Source organism: Diadema antillarum, unplaced genomic scaffold, assembly GCF_040938485.1.
Source record: "Diadema antillarum isolate AM-2024a unplaced genomic scaffold, OU_Dant_1.0 seq00002087_RagTag, whole genome shotgun sequence".
Classification (NCBI taxonomy): Eukaryota; Metazoa; Echinodermata; class Echinoidea; order Diadematoida; family Diadematidae; genus Diadema; species Diadema antillarum.
The window spans coordinates 166929-185976 of record NW_027272733.1 but is presented as its reverse complement, the minus strand read 5'-3'; the positions used below and the strand labels follow the sequence as shown (position 1 = coordinate 185976).

Genomic DNA, 19048 nt, shown 5'->3' with positions numbered 1-19048 from the left:
GGTAATATTATTCCCCCTGCCTTCTGAAAGAGAGAAGTCAAGTGTTCTTTTGTTATGCGAGAAAAGTGAATATATGTTGAATTTTCTTTATTCTTTCTTTATATCGTTGTACTCATGTGACATCACAAGCTATAGTAGTCTTCTCATCCAGTCTTGAGTGAGCAGAAACTTCAAAAATTCATAACTTTTGAAAGGATTGTCCGATTTTCCTCAAACTCTCAATGATGTGCTCTACTAATATTGCTGCATTCACTCAACCCACATGTCTATGAAGGTGAACTTGTCCTTTAAACGTAACATTATTTAATGTTTTGATTCTGCAGAATGAAAAGAATGTCTAATTCACTTTACCTCGCCGAGCCCGAAAAATTACACACATGAAAATATTTTGGAAAACATATGTAGGCCCTCAAGGAAAAAGATGCTAGGCGGGTCATATAAGAAATCTACTGGGGATAACACAATCTCATGGGGAATGGGGTGAATGGCAGCCGCATTTAAAATCCACCTGCATACATTTGTACACTGAATAAATCCTATGCACAAATAATGCAGACAGGTCATGAGAGATTCTTACATATATGTCAATACATTCACTGTGAGTGTATACGGTGCAAAAGTATTTGCAATGCGTGATGCCAGTGCGTGTGTGTGTGTGTGTGAATGTGTTTCTTATGTGTGTGTGCGTATGCTCATTTGTCTGTGTGTGCATGAAACTGTTTTCATGCTACTGGGCATACCCTAGATGCTGTTCAAACGATCCATCAATGACACAGACATACATTCAGACAATCATGTTCTCTGCAGAAAAGAAAATGTCACGAGGCCCCGGCCTCACCAAGTCACATAGTGCCGACGAACGACGCTGCCCACACAATAATCAAATGAAATGATTATGAAATATTCCCCCACCCCCAGCATTATATCAACAGACTTGGCATATCTTTATTACAACAAAATTACATGACAGTATTTTGTAATGGACTGGAGAACGTAATATGAATTGGCGGGGCTGATACCCTAAAATTTTACTCAAAGCAAATTCCATTTCACCGAGATGACACATGGAATGTAATAATGTTTTGTCTTAATTTGTTCAAGAAGCATATCAGATCATAATGGGGGTAGATAGACAGAAAGACAGATAGATCATGGCTGTAGAGATTGACAGATAGATAGATAGAAAGATAGATAGATTGATAGATACATAGCTAGATTGATTGATTGATAGACTGATTGATAGGGAGAGAGCTAGATATACAGACAGATAGATAGATAGATAGATAGACACAAAGACAGAAATACATTGTAGATAGACAGACAGACAGATGGATAGATAGATAGATATATAGATAGATGGATAGACGGATAGATAGATGAATAGATAGATAGATAGATAGATAGATAGATAGATAGATAGACAGACAGACAGATAGATAAATATGATTCCCCCATGTCAACCAGTTTGTGGCTTTGCTTCCAGGCACCTGCCTCTCTGCCAGCTACACCAAACCTAATTATGGGAGAGCACTCAGAGACACGTCCATGTGAAATTTTGAGTGAGGGACACTTTTAGAGTGGTCTGCGTGTATGCAGTGTGCAAACGCATTCAGCCAACGTCACCTCATCTCAAGGCTAATTTACAAGGAAACAACAGCATTCGAGGTTCTCCATGATATATCCTTACATCCACCTTAGGGCAAAAGAAAATCCCAAGTACACTGTCATTTTCCTGATTAAACCTTTCATGACAATGTTCAACATTTTCCTGCAGTCCTGTATTGTAGTGTGGTGCATGTTTTTACACAGTTGCCCTTAAGAATATCAGAGCACACATAAAACGTGACTAGGTCCTGCTGGATTTCAATGTTTCTTGATTGCCTACAAATGAAGTTGATTTTTCATAGCATACACATCAATATTCTACAAGGATAATTACAGTAAACATTGTTTGATAAATATTACAACTATAAATTTGAGTGCAAACGGACATCGATGCACTAAGTGTTAAAAAAAAGTGATACACATAATGATAATTCTTAATTATCTTTATTATTATCATTGTCCATACGGCATTTGAATTGAGCACTTAAACCATCTTGTTTCTACACCATTTAGTATCCAAATCCACATATCCAACTGTTCAATCTTATATTTCAAACAGAGGTAATCTTTTCCTTCTTTGTTAGGTTCATGCAAACACAATTTTTCAGATGGGTAAAGATTACCATCATTCTGCATATTCTAAAAGGAAGCAACACTTCCTGCATCACCGCTGCCCATGATTTCATCTCATTTTGAAATTTGATTGATTTAGCCTTAAATCTACCATTAGTGTCACGTTTCCAGTACCCATCACTGCCGTGCCTGTAATACCCCAAATGGCAACCATGGATGAAGGAACAGCCGTTGCTATTGGCAACCCACTCATCTCCAGGGGGAGCCAGGCATGAAATTTACTAATGCTCCAGCAAAGCTGGTAAAATGCCCCTCATCTGTCTAAATGTTTGTGGGAGATATGGTGGCAACTGACACACAATACTATTGTTTATAATAAAGCACATTTCATTTACATTTCAGCACTAGGGGTGGGGGTATTTCGCTTTTTTTCCCCAGTATATTCCCTGTTTTTCAAAACTTTGTCATACTGTAGTTCCTTCTTCACTGCACCTCTCCTGAAGGCAAAATAGGATTTGATTTCAATATGAAAGAAAAAAAAATGGGCATTGCTATAGTTGAATCTAGATGACAAGCATACACTTTATATAAGTAGTGATATTCATGCATGTTCAACAACCAGTACTTTTCTTCTCACTAGTGCAAGAATGTTCTTCCTCTTCCTTTCCAAAGCCTCATCAATAGCATTCATCTATAACTTCACCATAACAGGTTCTGATTTTGAGAGAGGCTATATTCATTGTAGATATTAAAACATACAGATATATATTACTGTAAATGTGGATATTTTTGTGCTCTACCAAGTAAGATGATCTTCACGTGTTTTTAATTCCGAGGAATGAAGACATTACATAGTGGTACATACGGCAGGCACAAATATTCACATCCTTTTATTTTCTTGCTAATATTTGGTGTTGCAAAATGCACGAAAAATTCCACAGAGCAAAAATTTCCCCTTGTACAGTACATTAAGATTCACAAAATCTTACTCCTCTTAAAATAAACCTATCATTAACTTTTTTTCTTTTCTCACTTGACCAGTCATTTCAAATACTTATAAGAGGTTATGTTTCCATAACGGGAGAAAGGAACAAATTTTTAGGCTGTTCAGTTCTGATGACTAACCTGGAAATTATATTTTCGTATGTGGCATGTTTGCAAAACCAGGATGATGTTGGGGAGCCAAGTTTGTTCCCATTTTTCTATTTTTTTCTGGTTCTTTCTTTCTTTGGTCCTTTTCTTTCTATCTTAATTCAATTCCCTTCGGTAAATGTTTTAATTCAATCCCAAGGTAGATTGATCTACCTCAGACATTTTTTTTCCCACAGAAAATGCTTACCTTACCTACAAAACTCCAAACTACAAAATCAACTAACTCTAGGCCTCAACATTGTGCTGATATCAGAAAGCTCATTCTTTCTTCATGTGTTAACAAAGATTTTAAATTACCCCATTTATCACCAACCAAAATAATGACTGCTTTGATAGAAGTTGTGAATCGTGTAAATAATTTGAGGAGTATATGAAAGAACTTCAATCATGCAGTTTCATGCACAAATGTGTTCCCTGAGTTCACCCAATGCCATTATGGGCTATGATGTTGTGTCATGGTATTGGGTATGACATGGCTATGGCAGCACGGATTTCAGTTGACAATAGCAGACATCAATCAAAATGGATTATTTCCTCTTTGAAGTTTCTGTTTCGATCGTCATCAATTGGCAATGCAGTCTCATTCCATGGGAAACAGACAGCAATAGGGCAACGCAAGATGGAAGAACTTTAACACAAAGCACAAAATGTTAAAGATACAAAAATAATCATTGGAAGAAAATGTTTCCATTCTCTAAGCCTGCCATAGAAACAAGGAAAACTTATACTCTATTTTCATCATTTTCTTTTAAAATTTTGGTTCAGTATTGAAAAATCTGTTCTCTGCTGTGTTCTGATGTTTAATTGCCATATATAAAAAAAAAAAAAATCTGATTATATTAAAGAATGTTTATACATGAAATCTACCAGGGATTCTGAATATGCTAAGCAATGCAATAGATGCAAATTAAATGCAAAAGGTAATAATGAACTGCGACTCTCATTACATTAAGTCTGTTTATCACTGCATGCACAAGTGATACTGGCAATCTCGTCTTCAACTTTTCCCAACAATTGCACTGAGGGCCAAAATTACAAGGGCATGCAGTGTGCCATCTGGCTAGAGTTCCTGGTCGTGTTTGACAGTGCTTTTGACAGCCATCACCAACGTATTGTGCATTATTTTGTTCATGGGTAGACTTAAGGGCTTTTTACACTTGTAAATTTTTGCTTAGCCCCGGACCAACGGTGGGGCTAAGGGGGGGCCCTAGCCCCACCGTTGGTACGGGACTATCCTTAGCCCACTTTCTGTTTACACTCGTTTTTGCCAAAGTGGGCTAGCCCCACCGATAGTACGGTACTATCTGGTCCTGCAAAATAGCAGGGGCTAGCACCGCAATTGCGGTGCCAAGCAAGTGAGTGTAAACAGAACGAAAAAATAATCCTGGGCTAAGCGACGGAGACGAAGTCCGACCCTCACTGACCAATCAGAAACGAGGTAATCAAGTGCTGCCGGTGCGTGCGTGTACGTGTACAGTACACAGCGTAATTATGAATATTCATGTGGTTTGGAAAGTCTGGGGCTAAGAAATACGAGTGTAAAAAGGTCAGTTTTCTCCTTAGCCCCGGACAAGAGATAGTACGGGACTAATTGGCAAGTGTAAAAAGCTGAAAAAATTGGTACTGGACTAACGATAGTCCTGGGTCAGAGAAAGTCCGGGGTTAAGAAACACAAGTGTGAAAAGCCCTTTATAGCAAGAGAGGGCAGTTTTGCCATTGCCATAATGTGTCATCATACTTGTTCATTGTCTGCTGTTGAGAGTAGAAGAATTCCTGTAGGATCACCACACATAATGGCAATTCCATGCTAATGGCCTTTTCAGATGGTGGTCATCCTGCTGAAGAAATACATCTGCTTTATTGATGTACATGAATTAGTTATGTGTATGTGTGAGTCATTTTGAAATTCTGTTAAGTGCAAACATTTAGCAAGATTGCAGTGCATTCACAGCTGTATTTCTGTTCAATAAGCCATTTGTTATCAGTCTCAAATTCAAGTCATTTGCTTCAAATACTGTATACGCCATATATTTAGTGAGTCTAAATCGGAACTTCCCAACGATTTCGCAAGTGGTTAAAGTCACAATCGTGGAGTCCGATCAAACCGAACAGAGAAATGTATACGCGTACGTCACATTCATAGCGTGATCAGAGTCAATATTTTCGAGTGTCTTTAATTTCACGAATAGCGCCTGACTCGCGAAATCCGCGAAAATAAAAACCTCGCAAAATATTCAGCTTATACAGTATACTTTTTAAGCTATGATGGTTTGCTTCAAAATCTTACTTGAAGAGGACTTAAAAAACAGCATTAAATTGATTTCTCATGGTCTACTGTAATATCATTATTTGTTTTATTTGAAATATCTTTACATGTGACAGGTAAAAAAAGTCCTCGAAATGAGATCATGATAACAAATCGTCACCAGTGATACTGTCCTTGGAGTATTCACCTGGACTTTGGACAGAGATAAGCATCAAATTCATTCAATGCAGAAAAGTGCATCAAATTCAGTAGCATCAATGGCAGGTCTTCTTCAATCACCCTTAGGAAAATAACGCAAGCCCTGGATTGCATTTAATTGATTATCTAATCCAGTTCCGTAGGCCAATAAGGAGCAGTGCATGCATCCACAACAACCTCGTCACTTGAGCGCAATCATTAACGTTTTGCACTGGTCAATCTACAGATGCAGTTAATTACCTGCTTACACCTTTACTGTGCATCCCAAATCAATGATTGCACACTTAAAGGTGGTCACTGTGTCAAGCTTTTTAGGGCTTGCATTTTACATGTCTCTTGCAGTCCCAACAAATAAGATATATGACAATAATGCATTGTTATCATTAATTTTTCAATACAACTTCATGAGTGAAGTGCACTCAGTCATGGTTGTCTCTATATGAATGATTCATTCTGTTTCACAATATTAAGAATAAGGAATTAATAGGTATATGTACGTTTCCCTCATTACCAACCTGCAAGGAAAATTCTTTCGAAGGGGAAATAAAAAATCTGCTTACTTTCCATCCAAATCGAATACGTCATGATGTGAATTGTCTTCACATCACACAGAAGTCAACATCACACTGTAATACCTCAATACCTCATCTGCCAACTGAGTAAATTGAAGAGCACACACAATTACAACAACCACAAAGGTAGGAAGAAAGAGATGAAGAAAAAAAAAAGGAGGAAGAAGGATGAAGAAGAGGAAAGATGAAAAAGAAGGACTACAGAGAAAGAAGGAGGAGAAACATAAGGAAGGGCAAAAGAATAGGACGAGGATGGAGGAGGAGTAAAACGAAGAAGTCTGTAACGAAAGTGATGACAATAACCAACTATCAAAAAAAAAAAGAACAATGATAATAATGTGCTCCCTGCATCATTTTCCATCATCAGCTTCCGATGTAGGCAGCCTGTGAAGGTGTCATGGTCCTTACCCTTGGGTTATTACTCGCCCATGATATCCTAATAGGCTGCACATAATGGGAACCATAAAGCCCTCATTACAGCACCCTGCATGGAGAACTCATCACGGAGTCCAATCTGGTACATTGAGGCATTGTCTCCTAGCAACAGTCAAAGGTGGAGGATATTGCAGAGGAGGGGTGGGGGGGGGGGAAATACTGCTTGCCAGGAAATAATTAAGAATGAGAGAGCATTGCAAGAGAGTAGGATATTGCAAGGAACCTCAGAGAAGATTGGGCAGAAGAGCGCTTCACAGAGGTTTGTTTAACTCCCATGTTGTGTATTACTCTCGCTATCTATGAAACAATTCAAAAGACTACAAAGACAATGTCAAGTGAATACAAAACATTGTGTTCCTGAGGAAAGTAAGAGGCAGCCGTATCGATAATTTTTGGTCTATATTGAAAGCTGATTCAGCATTTATCATGGAAACTTGCAGGAGATGAATCCCTATGTATGCAATCTTTCCTGTGTCATTGTTGCTACTTTAAGCACGATGTAGTTGACAGGATGATACATCTTTCTCATACTGAACTCTCATTAATTGGTAATATTTTTTTTTCGATGTTTGCTCTTTTCATTACAACAGGATTGCAAAAACTTCTCTGTTGACAGATGATGCTGTTGTAACTTGTATACTGATAATAACTCATCACCATCATCATAACAGGATGCAAGATTACCAATCCCAAGCACATTTTCAGCAACAGCCATGATTATCATTTTCTATTGCCATAAAAAGATGATGTCCCTTTGTTACATAGGACCTAATTGTCCAAAGGTAACTAGTTCCCGTCCCTCGACAATTCTTCAAATGAAAGAATGAAAGCCTACGCCACCCTCTTGGTTGTGGAAAATAGGCCATATGCTTCACAGATACAATCACAATGCTTCTAAGACTTGACTTTGCTTTTGAAAACAGGCCATATATTCTTTACATCCATCCATCTCTCCCCTATACTTTGTGATGTCACGTAGAGAAGATATTCCTCCTCCTTTTCCAGAGATCCTCCCTGATCTCTAGGAGCCATGAATTGACATCTCCCTTCCTCCAATTAGGGCTCAGATATCTGAGCTCGGGAGCACAATGAAACCGTATCCCCGCAATTCACTTGTTTTCATTCACAGGGGGTGTTCCCAAATTTAGAATCTGGCGGAGAAGTGTGATCGAGCTATTTTGCCCCAAATATTGGGTCAGACACACGTGGAATCGGATCCAGATGTCTGGAGTGGCATGCTTTATCTCTCCGCATCAATCTCTCTCGCCCCCAGGGCCCCCGTCATATCATACATTTCAAGCCATAACAGTCGATATTACTTGCAACAAACCCTGACAAGACGATGACGTTAATTACGAGAAGAAACATCTCATATGTGGTTGGTAAGGTAGCAACAATAATCGTCATAATTTTAATACTATGATTACAAGTCTTGTTAGGAAAGACAGCCTCCATCCAGGAACATTTCAAGGAACACTATATATGAACTTCCCCCATGGCATTGGAAAGCCTTCATATCTCCCATAAAGTTTTCTGATGACAATACATTCATATATATGAATACAGCCTGTACATATTCATACATAATTTATATGTGACATTTTAGCGTAAACTTCAAAGTTTAGCAAATGATGATATATTTTGGACATTTGATCATCTCCTTGGCACTCTTGCTACAAAAAATATCCCCCCCCCCAAAAGAAAACAAAAACAAAAACAAAACAAAACAACAACAACAATAATGGGACAATTATCTTGGAAGACACTTGTGAAATCCACGGCAGCAGAATGTTCAACATTTGTGTGAAATTGAGAAAGTATCAAGACAGATCATTTATGAATGTGAAAAGGTCATGTTATTAAATATCTTGCAACCGTCAATACAAAAGCTGGAGTTTCCCTCTGCAAGCTAACAAAATGCAGTAACTCCCTTTTGCAGCTGCTCACAACATCTCTCTTCAGCTCATTGTCTGACTACCATTTTGCTAGGTTAACATGATTTAAAGTGTGTGGGGGAATTTCCACAGTTGATCTGCAAGAACATAATTGTAAAAATATCCTCCTGAAGCAAATCATCACAGAAACATGACAATGCCTTTAAGCCAGGATATGAGGCAGGGGGAGGTAGGGTGGGGGAGGGGTGTAGGGTGGGGGAGGGGTGTCATCATGGAACAGCCTGTTCCGAGTTGACTTGAACATGAGGACTAAGAAAAACATTCCCCACATGATTCTCTTAAGATTCAAAATCTCTCTTCCCTAACATACTCCTCCGCACTCCTCATATGGATGATTCCCAAGCATCATCTTTCATTCCACCAGTCCAGAGGAAAGACTCCAAGGCAGGATGTTTTGGACTCTTGCCAAACACTGTTGATGAGCTCTCTCAAAAAGCCAAGACTTTTCTCAAGCTGCCCAAGTACTTTAAAGGGCCATCATAGGAAATGAGCACACCATCTAATGCGACAAAAAATTGATACAGAAGCTCACTCAGTAATGCAAGCTTGATGTAATGTCATGTCAGATTGTTAACATAAGCAGTATTCTCATGATTTTGAAAAGTGTGAAGGTATATTGTTTGTTTGCTTTTCTATTCCAGATACAGATTCCATACAGACTGCAGAAATATTGAGAGGTACATTGTATGTGAAAGAGTAACAAATCACAGAACGAATAGAGAAATGAAGAGAGAGAAGAACACAGGATTGGTATGGGTTTTGAAGGGGGGGGGGGGCTGTTTACATCAGCTGCTAATGTCAAGACAGCATGACTCTCTCGTCCATCCAGAGACACATGAATAGTGAAGAGACCTTCCCGAAGGACCAGCCATCTATCAAAGTCACCATCTTGGATGACAAAACAGACAACAGGAGTCCACCACAGCCAAAGACTCTACTCCACCATCATGATCATGAGCATCGTCATCATCTATCCCCGACTACGAGGATGCGGGGAGAGGGTTGGCGGTGGAGGGGGAGAGAAATCATCTCACAGCCGCATCACTTCAGCTCCATGTAGGGATGGAGACAGACAATTAAAGGAATCAAGAAAGAGATTGACGGGGGAGGAAACATAAATCAAATTCTATTTCCAATGCCAGTCATAGACAGAGAGGCAAGCATCTTTAATTCCTGCAACGACATTTGGAGACAATCACATGCATGATTGCATCTTGTGGCTGCTTCCAATCAGAGGAGCAGAATCCCCTAAGAGCCAATTACTCATTCTGTGCCTCACAGACTCGTGGATTTCATCACCAGTGGTGGGAGAGCTGGGAGACGGCCATAATGGGCGGGTGTTCATAAAGATGCTGGTGAATATGCCAATGATTGGCAGTGAGGGAGCCCCAAATTCTTGACTCCATGGACGACAATGACATTAGAGATCTCCACAATCAGTGAAGACACAGTCCACTGCCCTGCTCAGCTCACTGTTTATTGTGTCTTTCAGTATTTCTCGCTGACCCAAATTGTACTGCAGCACCTGTTTCAGCGCGATGAAAAATCTTCAGAGAGATTCTCAGAACAATTTTTTTCTGTGCCTGAAATATGCTGGAGTATGTCACATTCTTCTCACTTCTGTGATGCACAGTCTCATTGACATCATAACAAAAAAATCCTTTAAACTAAACAAGTAGCTTTGATTTCAGCCATCAATTCTACCATCACTACAGTAAAACCTGAAATATTCGTGTGCATTTTGATTTCACAATTTTGCAAGAGGAAAGATTCCCCAAATTAAGATGCACGCAAAAGTTTTTGCCCACACTACACTTTATGCACTGAATGCCAGTGGCAATTCGAGAAAATTTCATGCCACGAAAAAGGCTGTCAGCTCCAAATTGTAAAAATTTCAGGCCCGAAAATATCTTGCTTTACAATATTTACCTTTCTTTTTCTCATATACTTCCATCTCCTACTCCTTCTCTTCTTCCTCCAAGTGCTTAACGATCTTCTACTAATTCTGACCATATTTTTCACCTTCTTCTCCACAGTTGCTACTTTCTTCTATTATTACCTTCTTAATCATTTTTTTTTCCTCAGCGAAAAATCAATCAAACATTCTCATGGCTTGAGGATGAGAAGTGACAAGGCATAACCGCAAGTCCACCATATTTTGCTTGCCAACTGTCATGAGAATGTGCTTTCCTCATAAGGCGTGTCTTCATCAGCCCGAAGTTCAAACTAGCGTGATATTTTGTGGTCTTGGAAAATAGCCCGATACAGCGAATGTGCGTCTTCATCAGCTCGAACAGCCCGATTGGGGAAATTAGCCCAAAAATTGACGCATGCGCACTTTGTATCATTACTCTGCTTAGCTCGCGGTTCGAAAGTGGATTTCCCCGCGCAAAATCTCCTATATCACCATATTTACGCTACTACAACTAGGGAGGTGAGCAGTACAGCATATTCTCTCCAAAGGGATATCAATACCGCTACTCTTTCTTCTGTCCAGTGAAACATCTTATATGAAATTAACGATTTGCAATGTTTGAACAAGTCCCAAATACACACGATCTGCAAGAATCTTCAGCTTAGGTAGAGTGGACCAGAAGAAGAAGTACAAACAACAGCCAGCATGCACGGCACTGAATTTTAACACGGAGTTGAGAGGAATCACCTCCCTGGTTTTGAAGGTGTCAACAACAGTAGGCCTAGTAGACACATGTGACCCTTATTTGAATACACCGTGCATGTATGTACTGTACACAGTCACTAGCTTGTACATGAGCTTTCCACAATAGCCAGCTGGCTAACCAGAAGCGTGGAGGGATCGAAAAAATTTCAGGCTGATGGAGACGCACCCAAAATAGCGCGCTATTTCACGAAGTAGAGCGCTAGTTCACGAATTAGACCAAGATTTTGAGGGAAATTTTCCCGATCAAATAGCGGGCTATATGCGTCTTCACTACACAAATAACGTGCTATTTTGACATTGGAGTAGTTTGGTATCCGCAAGATACCGCGCTATTTGGAAACTTCGGGCTGATGAAGACACGCCTATAGCCTCAGTTTTTGAATGCTAGAGCATCACATGGAAGTGTCTGGCCCTACTAGACAGGTTAGTAAAACAAAAACGAAGGACAGAAAGAAAATGAAAGTTGCAACTTAGCATCAGATTACTTTCAAACAAATCTTTATTTTCTTATCAGGAGTGTCCCGTGATGATATTTGATTTAACTCTAAGGACAGTGCAATAAAACATTGTTCATCAAGTGAAAAAAAAGGAAAATCTAAAGAGGTGTCAACTTTCTAGCAGAGGGTTTCTTTTTAAGATTCCAATGGATCCCTTACTTGAGAATTCAATGCATACAACTTCCATGTATCTTTCTAATAGCAATGAGGTTTATCTCATTTTATCTTCAGGTACAAACCGAAGAAAAAAAACAATTTGTTTATTCCACCATTTCAAAATGGTAGTAGCCTTCTTTATTTTTTTCCTCTACAGATGTCTTTCCTACTGGCACAATTTACCGAAGAGGACAGGATATCCTGTGACACGCCCTTGACCTAGGCACTTATCATCTAATTCAATGCCCTGATGCAGTTGTCAAAGGGAGGACAGTAATGTCAGGTGACAGGCTACTCTGATCTACCATTCTACTGTGTGTCAGGATCAATCAAAGTACACCCAGCAATCACAGATACTGTAAAAGCCAAAAACATTCGTGGCATGTAACTTCTGTGAATTTGAGCAGATGGCCCTTTTTTTCTATTTTTATTTTGCGGCATGAAACTTTTGCAATTCACCATTTGCCTTCAATGCATTGTACATTTCACTTTTGAAAATCATGGCTCCTTGCAAATTTCACCAAAGTCTTATGCACACAAAAGTTCCTCGTTTTATGTTTATATCCTCTGTAAGAGCTATCTAGACAGACTCTGAAAAAAAAAAATCACAATTTTTACATACACTAAGACAGAAAACATAAAAGAATGAGAGGGGTCATCAAAGACGGCAGACCCAGGCCTTAGCGGCGTTACAGAGTATACAAATGTATACTATGGGGTCAGAACTACAAGGTCACATAGAATATGCAGGGGGTCACTTGATCATCACCAAAATCTATTGATTCTTCCCTGTCACTATCCAAACATTCACTTCCACCAAAACACTCTACAAAGTACAATGAAAAAGAGTGCGAAGCGGTGATCTTGACATATATGGTGCTGTGTCAAAATTTCGCCCAAGACTTCAAATTTTTTCTAAAAACACAGCAACCAACTCATATCTTGGAAGAGAATTACTGAAGACTGTCATTCTCATCTCATCAACTAAAGATTAAACAAAAGAATGGCTATTACGTCATATTTCCTTTCACGATCAATCGCAAATTGCTTCAAGATTGGGCATTTTTAGGTATCTGATTAAAGTTTGTTTCAAACTGATTCTTCTTGGTTATATTTTTATGACTAACAGAGTTTCTTGCAAGAAAACAGTATCATACATGTTCCTGTCAATTTTGAATACACACTTTCTTTGGAGGACATCAAAAAGGGAAGAAACTTGGGACTTCAAAACCACCTCATACCGTGAGATCTCTCTCATTCAGAATGATGTTCACTTTCTTTTATATCACTGTAGCTGTCACCCTTGTCTGCTCTCACGAGACTGCAATCCATCAGAGATTGCTCCAGATAAATGCAATTATATCAAAATGGCCTCGTCAAATATTAACACACCTTTGGCGTGGCACAGGGCTGTGGCCCTAGTGCAATGATGCAACTATTTCTCAGCTCACGGCACAGCACGATGTGTGCTCACACCCTCCATGGCTGTGTGCATGTGGAGCACAGCTGACTGTGTCTGGACTAAAGATCGAATGTCATCTGCACCACAGATGATGGAAAGAATGGGCTCCTTTCCTCGGACTCTTTGCTTTTAATACCATATTTTGAAGAGTATCTAGCGATTCAAAACCCTACTTTAAAGGTTTAGAATTGAAATCTTAATCCGGTCATCCCCTTCCCTTCTCCATATGGCAAATTATAAATTTCGGACAGGGAAATCTACAATGTATACAAGTAAACTCCGGCATAAAGGCTTAGTGAAAACCATTTACATGCAGAACACTGTACACTCGGAGTAGACATTTAAGATGACAAATTTAAATTGTCTTATTCAAAATTGTGAAAGTTTCAAAAATGAAAATCAGTTGGCTCTGTACGATTGGCATGCTTTCAGTTCATACATATCACGCAACACAAACCTCTTAGGGCAAACATTGGAATTTTCTACTAACTTCACACAGCTTATTCTGGTATGAGTCATTCTTGAAAGTTGAATGTTGTTACTGTATTGGTGGTATGTGCAACATCTGAACATAAGGGTCAAAGTTCTGGTTCAGCAACAATGAAATGCTGCTCCTTTTGTCCCCCCCCCCCCCCCCCATTTCATTAAATCATTTTCCCTTCAGGCCACCAGAAACTGAATGCAACAAAACCCAAGTACTGCACACACAAACACACCAACAACAGCTTGCAACAATGATTTCCATTCATGTCAGTATAAAGCAGCCATAATCATGTTTGCAATTTTTACCCTCCTGGCTGAAAACACTGTTGAATTCCAAAATTCCAGAGAGAACACACTTTCCTGGTCATGAACCAATTTCATGCAAGAATGACAGACAAAAAAAAAGGATTAAAACAGAAAAATACAGTTGGAAGGAGGAAAAATCAACTGAAATATATCACTGAAGTAATCTAATCTTCACTGTATATTTTCACAGGCTGACGCAGTCTGGGTTCTATGTTTGCGTTCAGTTTGTCAGCCCCTTAGTTTTTAATCATCATTATGGGAGTGATACTCTCAAGTGTGTTTACCCCAATAACAGACTTACGAATACAACTTCCGATGTGATGGTTGGTGATAAAGTGCTAAGATTTTGTTCTTATGTTGTAGGCCTACTTTAAAAGGACTAGTGAAAGTAACTGGTAATAGGCAACACTTTGAAAAATAATGTCATTATTCCATCGCCTACGTAAGATATGTATTTCACTGATTTTTTAAAGGGTAAAAATTGCAGATTACATCTGCTTTACACTGACATGAGGAGAACTCATTGTGGCAAGCTGTTGTTGGTGTGTTTGTGAGTGCAGTGGAGCATTCCTGAGTTTTTGGGATGAAAATGTAGACTGAAATTTCTGAAATTCACTTCAATTTCACACTTTCCCATATTTTCTTTGGTTGAAGTAATATATATATATTTTTTTAAAGCTGATAACTTGTGATACAATCTAACTCTACCACAGGTATACCAAATTGGATCAAGCTAAAGCAACAATCAGCCTCAGTTCAGTTTCATTGTTTTCTACTATTTCTCACTCTCTGTTTTTTCTCACAGGAACAAACTAGCTCTTTGAAAATATGACACATTCCATAATGTTTTGGGGGAAAAAGTCAAGAGACTATTTTGAACACTTGCCCCCCATGCATTCTCTGTTTGTATCCCCTTTTGACACCATTTTGTTTTCATTTCTCCCAGCAGCTGTCATCATATCTAGCTCCTGGCAGGTGGCAAGAGAAATAATATTGTCATGGCAATGACTCGCTTGGACTACATGGCTTGAGAGTGGTAATGGCTTGCCAAATGAGACGTCACATTGGGCAGCAGGGGGGAATTTAATTGCTGGATATCATTATACAGACCTACTATCCCTGCATGAAATGTCCAACAAATTGGTTACATTAAATACTAACATAAAAACGCCAGATACAGGTTGATGGCAGTTCAATTGGAATTGAATTGGAGCTGAATAGGGGTCAAATTGCAGGATGAATTGCAATGCCACCCCATGTTTGAGATAACACTAATGAAACAGAGCATACAGAATGGTAAATCTTGCATCAAAACTAGACATAAAATGATGAAGTTATGGAATTTAAGATATTTTAAATGTTTACAGGCTAGTGATGTTGGCTGCTATCAACATCATTGTTTCATAAAAACATGATAAACTTTAGGGTCCCCTAAATCTCATATTCTACGTTCCTCCGTACCCTGCATGAACTGTCCAACACATTGGTTAAATTAAATACAAACACAATAAACACTGGATAGAGGTTAATGGCAGTTCAATGGAAGCTGAATTGCAAAGCACTCCATGTTCAAGATAACCCTGTCAAATCAGGAATACACAGAATGGCAGATGTTGCATCAAAACTAGATCAGGGACACCAGTTAGAATGAAAAAAAGGGCCTGAAATACATCTACATGAAGCTCTTTCGTACATGAAAAAGCCTGAACTTTGAAACTGCCAGGGCCTGAATTCTGGGCCTGAAAAATGTCATCCATGCTAGATGTAAAATGATGAAGTTATGAAATTTGATATAGTTCAAATGTTTTTATAGTACAGTGATACTGACTGCTATCAACATCATTGTTTCATCAAAACATTGTAAACTTTAATATCACTATTATATTCTATGTTCCAATGTTGACAGAATATTAACCATTTCATTTGCTTGATTTTACTATCATTACTTACAGCTCATCATACAGCCCACCTATTAAAACGTGGAGTGGAATTTTACTTTAAAAACCCAATACTTAAGCTCAAAAAGCAATCAGTACTTCAGTTATCACTTTTAGTAACAAGTATCAACATACAGCATCCTATCTTTAAGTATCCAGCCAGTCAATACTGTTACATTTGTACCAATTGCAGTCATGCAGAGCCTGCCTGAACCAGTTTTCCAGATATGACTCGGATATCATCAGCGCTACTATATTCTATACACATTTTGGATGTCACCATAAACCTGTGATGGATGGGTTATTGCCTGCAGGGAATTGTTACGGAATCTCTTCATCTTGACCTTGGTATCACCTTTCTGGAATGCAGATGTCAGACAGGAGTTTGTCTAGCTTCAAGTTCAGAGCAAATGTTGCTATTTCAGGTTTGTAAGTCACACATTTCACAGTGTATCATTTCTGCAAATTTCTTCGTGCTGACAGATATTTGCAATAATAACTGACATACCACAATTTTGCCTCCTATCACACAAATATCATCTCCCAGGAAAGACAGTGAGGTGAATCAAAGATTGAATCTCAAACAATCAATCAACATCATGATGTCAAATCAACCTTGAAAAGAAATGTATCACATTAGTCAAAACAAACATAAGGCTAAGAATTGACCACAAAGAAAAGTTCTTGTCATATGTTCCTAACATCTTCTTGTATGTTCCTAACATCAACAGATTTTAATCTAAAAAAAAATTTAGGTATCCTATGGATCCTACTGGACATAAACTTCTGATTCAATTCTGTTGAGAGTAAAAGAGACCGTAGCAGCAGACACCGTACCCTTCAATTTAAAATGAACATCTCCTGTCAGCAGTTTATAGAATATGAAACTGACTGACAGGTATCATCATGGCTGTAAAAGAGAAAGAGAGAGAGACCATGGAGCATTTATGTATGGCAGCAGCTACACCCAGTCTTGCCATTTATAACTAACGGTGAATTGCCTACACAGCAGGCAAAACCAAACTTGCCAATATCGCCCGATCAGTAAAAGGCAAGAGCGGTGTCATACCATTGCATTGCTAATCAAACAGAAGGAGATTTGAGTATGGACTCTGGCTGCTACAGTGTGATTGATGGATGGTAGAGAAATAAAAAATTGATGCCTACTTTAGAATGGCATGTCAAATGTCTTGAATTAGCCTTGAGTTACTATATGACGATGGATGGCATTAATTTCAGTACTTTAATAAAGACTGACACATTATCAGTTCATTTCATAGTCTTCATACAGACTAAGCACCATTTTAGCTCACGATTATATTATCTCTCGGCAAATGTAGATGTAATTGTGTGAGATCTAAATATGTCTACATTTGTCTTGGATTTGTGAAATATCATCACACTGATGAGACACTTTCATCTTTTCATTTTGTCAACACCTGATGATTTAACATGAATAATTTCTGGTAATAACTGAAAAAAAATGATTAAAGAATGAAAAGAGAAATAATAATATTGTGTCCTGAATTCACCTGACAAATATCATCATAGATAGGCTTCTTTTTTTCATTGTTCCAATTTGTTGTCATCCTCTCAAGTTTGATGGCTGACAAGATTTCAAGACTTCTCAGAATATTAAAATCCTACGAACAAAACTGTGATATCACCTCATTCCATGAGGCAAGTATGAGAGTATCAGTGAGTCACACATATTCAGTTGCTTCAAGAAAGTCTCATCTGCACAGCTATTGTATTTGTAAAGCACTAATCCCCTTCTGCTCTTAAAGTAGCAATGCACGGAAGAAATTCAAACTCTAAAATCTCCATGTGGGTATTGGGAGAAGAATAGGTCACATCTGCTGGGCTATTTCAATGCAGTGAATACATGTTAACCCTATGAGAATAACTAACTTTCAGACACCATTGCCGTCCCATGCAGTATGGTCACCAGCTGGTCGTGGCAGAGTTAAACAGCGAGAGACTTTTTCATTTGGGCCATGTGCACTTTTGAGGGGGAGCAGACGGCAGTCCGCGCCCACTTGTTTTGTCTGCGATCGGGTTCCCAGTTGGAGCCGAGACGACTCAGGGTTTTTCGTAACAAACACCTGCTTGTGATACCTCCGCCAATGGATTGGATCACATCGTCCTGACACCTCTGGGGTACGGGTGGAGTGGGGAGGTGCGGGAGTTTGGTGTCGGGGAAAGGGGAGGGAGGTGGGTTAGAAAGAAGCTAGATTTCAAAGAACTCTATAAACAATCAAAATACACTCATTACAAGCCTCCAGTAACACTGAAACATTTATGCATCACGCAGCACTATTTGAACAGCTGTACTGTATTCAGACATACACAATGTTAACAGCATACAAAGAAAATGCAAAATATTTCATAATTTAAAAGCATTCTTCTTGGAAGATCCTATTCAATCAAAATGCTGCATAAACGTGCGGCAGTAAAGTGGCACACAGTACAAAGAATGTCTATCTCTTCTTTTAGATTCAAAGATTAAAATCCATCAGTAAAGTTTGCGTACATCACTTTGGTGTTCTCTTCATCTCTCCAATCCATCCCTATTAACCACAGACACAGACAGACAGATGGACACACGTGCACAAACACACATTTCACATACATTCACAAAGATATCACTCTGTTTTCCAAAAATACAATTCTTGTTTTATAAAGGAATTATAACAATGATATGCGTTACTTGTCATCTAGTTTTCAATCTATCTGATTTATGTATTTGTCACATTTATCATACCCATACA

At 38.7% G+C, this 19048-nt stretch overlaps 1 protein-coding gene across 21 annotated transcripts in view; it reads right to left on the bottom strand.

The window, feature by feature from the left end:
* The window catches only part of LOC139713888 (uncharacterized), a 303947-nt gene that overhangs the window by 143864 nt on the left and 141035 nt on the right, over positions 1-19048 (bottom strand). The gene's annotated exons all lie outside the window — the stretch shown is intronic.